The sequence below is a fragment of the Nicotiana attenuata genome, unplaced genomic scaffold (assembly GCF_001879085.1).
Source record: "Nicotiana attenuata strain UT unplaced genomic scaffold, NIATTr2, whole genome shotgun sequence".
Classification (NCBI taxonomy): domain Eukaryota; kingdom Viridiplantae; phylum Streptophyta; class Magnoliopsida; order Solanales; family Solanaceae; genus Nicotiana; species Nicotiana attenuata.
Genome location: NW_017670414.1, coordinates 507,977 through 518,922, shown reverse-complemented (window position 1 = coordinate 518,922; position 10,946 = coordinate 507,977).

Below are 10,946 nucleotides of genomic sequence, written 5' to 3'. Positions count from 1 at the left end.
TGAATTCCATGTAAGCAACAAAGGCTATAAGGAGCTAATTGCTTCAAATTTTGCAACTGGAGCAGAATTCTCATCATAGTCTATGCCCTCCTCTTGACAATACCCTTGAACCACCAATCTGCTACGATGAAGAGGGCATAGACTATGATGAGACTTTTTCTCCAGTTGCAAGATTGGAATCAATTAGACTCCTTATAGCCTTTGATGCTTACATGGAATTCACTCTCCATGAGATGGATGTCAACAGTGCCTTCCTTAATGGCTATCTAAAAGAAGAAGTGTTCGTCAAGCAACCTCCTAGATTTGAGAGCAAGGAATTTCCTAATTACGTGTACAAGCTTGACAAGGCACTTTATGGGCTCAAGCATGCTCCAAGAGCATGTTATGAAAGGCTGTCAAAATTCTTGCTTGAGCATGGCTACAAGAGAGGTAAAATTGACAATACTTTGTTCTTATAAAAAAGGTAAATATCTCTTGGTAGTTAAGACGTATGTTGATGATATAATCTTTGGAGCAACTACAGATAAGTTAAGTAAAGAATTTGCTAAGCTAATGGAATGTGAGTTTGATTGAGTATGATGGTGAGCTTAATTTCTTATTAGGCTTACAAATTAAACAAAATTTAATTGGAACTTTGAATCCATCAGCAAAAGTCTGTGAAAGAGTTGCTTAAAAGATTTAAAATGGACAACTCCAACGAAATTGACACTCCTATAGCAACAACCACAAAACTAGATATAGATAAACCTGGTTCATCTATTGTGTCATGCCCCAACCTCGGGAGGCTCGACCGATGCTCAATCGAGTGAACCCAACTGAGCAAGCCTTTCGGACACTTTCTACCCAACTCACTATGATCAAGAAACCATGCTTTCATTTATTTAGACAGTAGGAAAGATCGTACATGTAACATTGTTAGTTCATTTTATATTACAACCCTTAAACCATAGTTAAGTTTCCAAAATCTCATACAGTTATAGTTTAGAAGAACAAGAGTTTAGAATTACAAGATAGTCTAGTTACCCATCCATCACCCGTACATAACCCACACAAACGTCAACGGAGTCTCTAAAGATACAAAAGACAGTTATGACAATGCCGGCAACAAGGCCCCGGCTATACCTCAAAAAGTGATAATTTATAACAAAAGATACACTGCATAACCCCTGGAAAAAAAGGGGGGCTAACCAAGGCTGTTGAGAGGAGAATGCACCGCTATCTACGATCGGCACTGTCTGCTATGGAACCACCTGCATCCATTCAAAGATGTAGTGCCCCCGGCAAAAGGGACGTTAGTACCGTGCAATAGTACTAGTATGTATAAGTGAACACCATCTCATTAGAAAGAACTATCATACAAGAATAAAGAAATCATAAGTATCAACAAAAGCTTTAAACAATCACCACATCATCAAATAAAAGGGATCACATAGCTTTCACATAATTTCCATAGCTTTAGGTTGGGACATTTAATACTGTTGCATCATCATTCACAATACCACCGCTTTCTTACACGGAGTCCGATCACGACCCGATCGGCTAGGTTGCGTCATTTAAGACATGTACCTCAGTCACAATTTCATTCCCACCTTCCGGTTTCAATATAGCACAATACCACCATGTGTGCGGCATGGCATCCGATCACGGGCCGATCGGCTAGGCCGTCTTACCAAGACGTTTTTCCTTTTTCATCAATCATCTCATTTCAATCTTTATTTCATATATATCAGTTCATCAGCACTTGGGGCCACAATTATCACATCATACTTGGCACTAGGCCACATTTCATAACTCAAACTCTTTTCCCCCACATTTCACATCATTTCCACTTTCAACATTAACCTTGCGATTTGAGATAATATGCACATACAAGAGCAATTCAAGTTGTAAGCATATAGAACATTTCACATAGTTTGGCATAACAATCTCAATTTAAACTTGACTTGAAATCTAGGCATTTTAGCACATGGTTCACATTCTTCACACATCCTCAATTTTCCAAGAATAGCATATTGAACACATTGGGGCACACCTTCCACATATATTTTTGCAACACCAATCCATTTGAAATAACAAGCAACACATCAATCAAATTTCGGACTTACAACATTTGCATGGACCCCAAAGGAGCTCAATTTCTAGGAAGAGGGGTTTTTAGCCATACATACCTCAATAGAGCTTTCCTTAAATTCTTACAATAATTTCGGAACTCCTAGCAACTTCGATCTATTTTATGTGAATTACAAGTTGAACCAAAAGTTAGGGGGATAATCAAGATTCTAACTCATTTGGGCACATTATCAAGCACTAAGTGTGCATTGTGATTTTAGGACCTTTTTGTGAGAGATTCTATTATTCTATGCCCCATTTGTTACATTTTTAGCTCACAATCTCCCCATACCCTTTTATCATACATGGATGCAAGAGGTAAGAACTTGTGCCCTAACCTCTTAGAATGAAGGCTTAGTAACTTTACTTGCTAATCTTCAAAGATTTGGGTAGTGACTTGGTGGGGATCACTTCCTCCCTCTAGAACTCTTTCTCTCACTCTAAATGTAGTAGAAACTAGCACAAGAGGGTCTAATGGGGTGTTTTTAACGGAATGTGGTCGGGTTATAAAAGTTAGAAAATAGGAGCCCCGACTCAATCTGCGGTCGCATATGCGAACGCATAACTAATATGCGGCCCGCAAAAGGGAGCGCAAAAGTGGCCCTCAGACTTGAATATTCCGCCCGGGTATGCGACCAATATGCGGTCCGCATACCTGTTCTACGGTCGCATAATGCACCGCAGAACTGTCCTTCGCAAAAATCCCATGGAGGTTATGCGTCCCGCATATCGATTATGCGATCACATAATTGGCTGCATAGTTGTCCTCAAAATTAGCTGACATTCTAACTCACTCTGCGGCAGTTATGCGGTCTGCATTGCTATTATGCGGCCGCGTAATGGGCCGCAGAAATGCTCTCTTCTGAAAAACATTTTTCCTTAACTTTTAAATGCACAAATCAATCCAAGAGGTCCGAACCGCGACGAGCTTATAAATTTCTAACACATATTCTTAACTTGGCACTACGAGATTTCGGATTTTTGAGTAAAAATTTCACGGGGCCTTACATATTGATCAGAAGATGTATAGGGGAATGATTGGCACTTTGTTATATTTCAAAACTAGTAGACCTGGCATTGTATTTAGTGTAGGACTTTGTGCTAGATTCCATGTAAATCCAAAGGAGCCACACTTGTCTGCTGTCAAGAGGATCTTGAGATACCTAAAAGGCACCACTAATCTCTTCCTATGGTATCCAAAAGGTAGTAATTTTAACTTAATGGGATATGCTGATTATGAAGGTTTCGTGTGGATAGAAAGAGCACTTCAGGCATGACACACTTTCTTGGCTCATGTCTTGTGTCTTGGGCCACCAAAAAGCAAACTTTTGTGGCCTTGTCTACCGCTGAAGCTGAGTATGTTCCTGCTTCCTCATGTTGTGCTCATTTGTTATGGATCAAACAACAATTAATGGAATTTGGAATTGATGTAGGTTGTAGCCCCATCTTTTGTGATAAGACCAGTGCAACTAGTATGACCAAGAATCTGGTTCATCACAAAAGAACTAAGCACATAGGTGTTAGGCATCACTTTTTGAGGGACAACGATGAAAAGGGTTTGATCACTGTGGAATTTTGTGCTACTGACATCTTCACAAAAGCTTTAAGTAGAGCTCACTTTGAAAGGAACAAGTTACAATTAGGGAAATTTAAGATCACATAAAAGGAACCAGCTCTACCTCAATAATTGGTTAGATAATTTTGTAAATAATTAGATTAGATGTTGCACAGTCTCATACTTTCACTAGTATACTCTTGTGCCATATGTGAGTACGTGATTTTTGCCCTGTGTGAAATATTCCCACAAATTAAAGAAATAGATTTTTCCCCAATTGTTTGCAATTTTTATAGGATTTTTGTAGGATTTTTGTTAATTGTTTGCATTTCTGTGCATGTTTACTTATATTAAACAACAACAACAACAACTACCCAGTATAGTCCCACAAAGTGGGGTCTGGGAAGGGTAATACGTACACAGGCCTTACCCCTACCCGAAAGGGCAGAGAGGCTGTTTCCAATCGACCCTCAGCTCAGGAAAGAAAAGGAAAAGGAAAAAGAAAAACAAAAAAGCATTAGTGACTCCAGCAGAAATCGCATAAATAATTATCTAAACATAAAACCATAATTAAATGGCATGCAATAATATCGACCAGTAACTACCATAAGGGGGCACAATACAATACGCAAGTCATCTATGGAGAGCCCTACCAAACCCCACCTAGCCCCGGGAATGAAGTACGAAAAGTTCTAGAAGCCCCTATCCTACAACCCTGATACTAGACCTCCAGACTTTCCTATCAAGGGCCATGTCTTCGGAAGTCCGCATTCTTGCCATGTCCTGCCTAATCACCTCTCCCCAATAATTCTTAGGCCTTCCTCTGCCTCGACTCGAGCCAACCACCGCCAGACGCTCACAACTCCTTACCGGGGCATCAGGGCTTCTCCTCCGCACATGCCCGAACCACCTGAGCCTCGCTTCCCGCATCTTCTCATCCACTGGGGCCACCCCCACCTTCTCCCGAATAACTTCATTCTTAATCTTATCTAACCTGGTGCGCCCGCACATCCACCTGAGCATCCTCATCTCCGCAACCTTCACTCTCTGAACGTGCGATTTCTTAACCGGCCAGCACTCCGCCCCATACAACATGGCAGGTCTAACCGCAGCTCTATAAAACTTCCCCTTGAGTTCCGGTGGCACTTTCTTGTCACACAAGACTCCAGATGCAAGCCTCCATTTCGTCCACCCCGCCCCTATACGGTAAGTGACATCCTCGTCGATCTCTCCGTCCCCCTGAATCACCGACCCAAGATATTTGAAACTATCCCTCTTGGAGATGACCTGAGATCCAAGCTTCACGTCCCTGCCTACTTTGCTCGACTCGGCGCTAAACTTGCACTCCAGGTATTCTGTCTTAGACCTGCTTAGTTTGAAACCCTTAGACTCGAGAGTCTGTCTCTAGACCTCCAACCTCTCGTTAACACCGACCCTCGTCTCGTCTATCAAGACTATGTCATCAGCAAATAGCATACACCATGTCACATCCCCTTGAATATGGCGTGTCAATGCATCCATCACCAAGGCAAATAAGAAAGGGCTAAGCGCGGATCCTTGATGAAGCCCCATAACCACCGGGAAATGGTCTGAGTCACCACCCAAAAATACCATGCATTGCATTTAGATTTTGTATTCACATTTTAGGATTAATTAATTAATTAATTAATTGCTTTATTAAAAATGAAAATTACAAAAATGGCTCATTTTTACATTCTTAGCTTTAAATTTTGGATTATTAAGTTTTCTCTTTTAATTTAGGATCAACTAATTTTTATAAATATTATAGTTAGATAATTAGCTTAATTTTACAATTTGAATTAATTTAGAAATTTAATTTAGGTTTTTAATTATTTAAAGAAAGAAAAGAAAACACAAAGAAAAGGAACTTGAAAAAGGCTGGTTTTTAAATTCAATTGGGCCAAATATTTTAGAAGCCCAAATTTTCCCCCAACCCAGCCCAGACCGGGTCGACCCGACCCACACCCAAGATCCGGACCCTTCTCCTTATTAAACTAACCTAATTTCCTAGACCTAGACCCTAAGGAGACACTCTAAGGAGATCCGCCGTTTTCAATACAGAAGAGACCCCCCCCTCCTGATTTTTTTGATCTTCTTCGTTACTCTAGCCGCAATACACAAAATAGACCCCCCTGAAGATCGTCTTCTTCGAGACCCCCCCTCTCCCGNGAAACTTTGTCTTCTGCACACCCACCCTATTCCAGCCTTCCGCCCTCTTCATCACCACAAGAACCCGCTGCCAGACCCATCTCACACACACGAACACAATCAAGCACAGAACCCTTCTTCTTCTTAAAAAGGACCAAGAGAACAAAAACGAAAAAGGAGATCTCTCTTGAATGAAAAGCTAGCTGCTTCAGCCGTTTCCACTCTCAACCAAGAACACCAACCATCATCGCCGTTGACCCCTTCTTCTTCTTCATCTCGCCGGTGACGACCTCCTCCAATTCCAACAAGCAATCAGCTGATGTTGAACACCATGAACGCACTTGAAATAACCATAAAATAATAGCTTCACGAAGTTCAGCCCTTCAGTCAATCTTTTGTTCGTGGGTTTTTATTGTCGGTGATATCTCATTGATTGTTGGTCGAGGTTCATCGAGGTTGTTGGCGCCGTCTTCGATTTATACCGATTTTGGGATCGAATTTGAGATTCCGGCAATAGTAGTTGTCAACTTCAGTCATTGTTGGAGAGTCGAGGTCCTTTGTTGAGTCTTGGTCGCGGTTCTTTGCTTGAAATTGTTTCAATTTTCTTATTGGATTTCAGATTTGAGGTCAGATTTTACTCTTGTCTTTTCTTAAAATTCAGTCGATCAATTTTTAAGGCAATGGATTCATCTGTTTGAGATTATCAGTGTATACATTTGGTTGTTACTTATATTATCATTATATTCTTTTTATTTGGCTTTAATGGTTATTGTTGGATCTTAGCATATAATTCATTTAACTTGGTTAAGTGGAAGAATCTGAAACTTGAGCCAATATAATACTTACAATTTGTGAAGTATATTTCGTAGTAAACCATTCTGTTTTGGTCCTTCGTTGATAGCTTGTATCATAGAATGGGATAGTTGATTCATATAATCTTAAACTTAGGAAAATAATCAACGACACAAAGAATATTGTTTCCCCCACGTTCACTGTTATGGTTGATCACTCGTTGTTATTCTCAAGAAAATGCAAGCTTGTTGCTGCTGGTTCTGTTGATGGATCTGTTCATACTTGGTCAGTATCAAACGCTAAAATGGTAAGCACTTTGAAAGAACACACGACCCCTGTTCTATGTTGTTCATGGAGTGGTCTTGGTAAACCTCTGGCTACTTCGGATGAGAGTGGAATCATATGTAGTTGCTTATTTGAATTTCCTTAATGTGATTCACTTGAAAAATTGGACTTGGATTTTAGATGAAGTAAAGTAGAATTGGGATTAAATTCGCGTTCTTGTCTTAATATAGATTAATTGAATCATCGTGATTGTGTACACGTTCGCGTGACATAATTGCGATCTTAAAAGCAAAAATCGGGGTATGCGTCCGCGCAACTCCGGCCAGACTTTTTTAATAATAACAAAGCGTTATTAATTGTGGACGCGTTCGCGTGAAACAATTTTTGACGCGCCAAACAAATGGGTACACGTACGCATGACCTGTTTTAAGATAATTTCTTAATTAAAAGAGGCAAATGCACATAGGTTCTAAAATGAGTAATTAAACAATTTGATTAAGCCAAGGATGATCAAAGCGACCGTGCTAGAACCATGGAACCCGGGAATGCCTAACACCTTCTCCCGGGTTAACAGAATTTCTTACCCGGATTTCTGTGTTCGCAGGCCGTAAATAAAGTCAAATTTCCTCGATTCGAGATTTTAAACCGATGACTTGGAATACCATAAATTATCCCAAGTGGCGACTCTGAAAAATAAATTAATAATCCTATTTCGATTGTCACTTAAATTTGAAAAAACTCCCTTATACCCCTTCCGGGGTAGGAAAAAGGAGGTGTGACAGCTCTGGCGACTCTGCTGGGTATAAGAACCCAGAATCTCTGGTTCAGGGTTCAAGAATTCGAGCTTGTTAATGTGATTTTTACTTGGATTTATTTATTGTTGATATTACTGTATTTTGTGAACCTAATGTGCTAATTGCTATTTATTTACCATTTCGATATTATTTGAATTGTATTAAAATGCCTTCTTACGCCACCCTTCCGAGTCTTCTGAAATATGGTGCACACGTTCGCGTGGCCCACTTTTCTGTTAGATGTCATACCAATTAGAACGAGGCTTGGGTCAGTAACAAGGCCGGGTAGACTTTCATGCTCCCAGTACGTTGCCCCCACCTCGGCTCGAGCTGTCCGCTCGGGTAAGCCAAGTCTAGAACACAACCCCAGGTTTAAACCTAGAATAACATAACCTCATGCTGGATCCCTAGTAGGCACGTTTGTTTGCATCATGTGCATTTGACTTAGGGGACTCAACACAGGGGTTGGGTCCGTCTAGGACAGGTGTACCCAAAAATAAAACACCATCCTGATGCATCCTATGTGCTACATGTTGCATTTCTTCTAGGGTAAAAGGGTCATTTGGCGGACCAATGATAGTGGAAGGTAAAAGAGAAATAAAAGAGGGTGAAGTGTGAAAATAAAGCAAGTAGAGCCCAGTTATGTTTTTCTTTCACATTTTTTTTAGAAAAAGACAGAAAAAAAAACACATGAAAAAGATTTTGCACTTTTTCATCATTTTCCGAAAATAAAAAAATCAAAAAAAAAGGAAAAGAAAATCCAAAAAAGAGCTTACATGTTTCATCATTTTTAAAAAAAAAAAGACAAAAAATATATTTTCTCTAAATTAGTTATTTTTTTTAATTCTCGCCCGTATCCAATCTGCTCGAACTACGCATACCTGATTCTCGTCTTTTGGGGCGGGATACGTAGGCAGCCCACATAGAGTCCGATCTTCCTAGTGAGTCTTAGTTTCTTGGCTTCGCGGGGTCTTAGCCAAATCTTGCACTTCTAGCCACCTCTTGGACACATAAGCCATTTTTCAAAAATAGCCTCAATCATATCTTGCATGTGTCCGATAGGAAGTTTTGTTGTCTCACATAGTGTTTTAAGTCTTTATGTGGTCTTAATTTTCTCATAAAGGTGTGGATCTACTTACCGGAGTTTGAGCATGACAGACGCCCTAGGACCATCCAGTCATGATCGCTCATCCAGGAATTTGCTTAAGGAGATTTTCTATTTTTATTTTTATGTTTTGAGTCTGTTTTTCTTTTTATGTCGTCTTTCACCTTCTAGTTTTGTACAGTAATTAAAGTCTTTCGTAGTCTAGTTAAGTTTTTGAGTCTTTTGTTATTGTATTTCCTATTTTGTATTGGAAAAAAGATGTGTTATAAATCAAAAATCCAAAAAAAAAAATTTGCGTTTTTATATTTCTGTTAGATGTTTTCTTTAGAATACTAACTGTAGAAGTTCAAAAAAAAAGTCTTTTGTGATTTTCCTTAGGAAACTAATATCTAGAACTCAAAATAAAAATTGCTTTTATATTTATTTTAGTATATTAAGACTAAAAATTCAAAAAAAAAAAAGAATTTTCTTTTAGTACCTCTTTAAAAGTTTTCTTTAAGATATTAATTCCAAAAATCCAAAAAGATTTTCTTTTGAGGTTCTTCTTTGGAAAATTAATGAAAAATGAACAAAACAAAATATTCTTTTTATTTTCACTAGAACTTTAGGATATTGTACATAGAAGAAAAAAACATACTTTATATGTTTCTTCCTTAGGTAATCAAAACGGAAATCCAAAAATAGTTTTTTTATTTCTCGTTTCGAAATCTTTCTTCAGGATATCAAATGAAAATTCAAAATATTTTTCTTTGGTTTACTCTTTTGATCTCCTTCCTAATAAAAAGAAACAAAAACTAACTTTCTCTTCTAGATTGTTTTCCTTAATAATTTATCATAGAGTATCTGTTTCAAAAAAAAAAAAAATATATGCTCGTTTAAGCTTGAGTTTAGAATAGGTTATAGAACATTAAGTCTATAAAATTCAAAAAAAAAAGGGATTTGCTTCTTTTTTTTTCCATAAAATTAGTCATTAAGGTAATAAACAAAAAAGAAAAAAAGAAAAAAGAAAATGAGAACGTTAGTTTGTTTACTTTATTCCGATTTTCCCGAACTACGCAAAGATCTGATTCATGCGGCGTCATGATACGTAGGCAACCTACATAGGGTTCGATCGAATCATTTTTTTAGAAATTAAAAAAAAGAAGGGAACAAAAAAAAGAAAAAAAAGAGAAAAAAAAAGAATGAAGTTGGGACGTGAGAAATGAGAGGAAAGAAAAGAGTGATAATCAGAAAGAAAAAAAAGAGAACATTCAAATAGACAAATTGGGATGATGCCAAGTGACCTTGTGACCCTCGAAGTCATTCTTGAACCGTTAAATTGTTGCTAGGTGCATTGCACGTAATGTGATATTTTTAGCTGTTAAATGCCCTAACGCTAACATGATGACTTCATTTTTGTTCCTCTTTGTTATCCTCATTATAGTAGAAGGGTGGTTGGTTTGTGGTTCTCAAACTGGTAGCTCTTTCATACAACACAAGGTCAAAGAGCAAGATAGCCATGGCTAGCAAAGACTTGGACGCAGGAGTTGTTGACCCGTCGAGGGAGTTTGTGGAGTCGGAGTCTGAATTGAAAGGGGAGGTCCAAATGTTAAAATAGCAGATGGCAGAAATGTATCAGTCTTGGATCAGGGGGCATCCTCCACCTTCATTCCCTGATAACTACACTGAAAACCCTGCAACTATCCCACCACTATCACAAATCCAGATTCCCACTGCTGCTGATATCTCCCCACAACTTTTTCACACTCCACTCCCCAGAATCACCTCATATCCCGCTCCTTTGACCACTTATGCTTTTGTAGCTCCTCTACCAGCTACTTTTCCTCGATCCTCTAACGCGACTATGTTCAAAGTCCCCGATGCCCAACACTATGCTCCAGAACCAACTTTCAAGCTCTCGGATCCATACTCTCACGCTCCTTATTTTGAGCCTCTCAGTGAAACTGAAAAGCCTGCTAAGACAGTGGAGCAAGACGAGATATCCAGGAAGGTAAAATCTTAGAGCAGTCTTTAAGAAACATGCAAGGGATAGGGAGCCAGATGAGCGTGGCTTACAAAGACTTGTGCTTGTTTCCTGACATCCAACTGCCTGCTGGGTTTAAGATGCTGAAGTTTGATTTGTATGACGGACATGGGG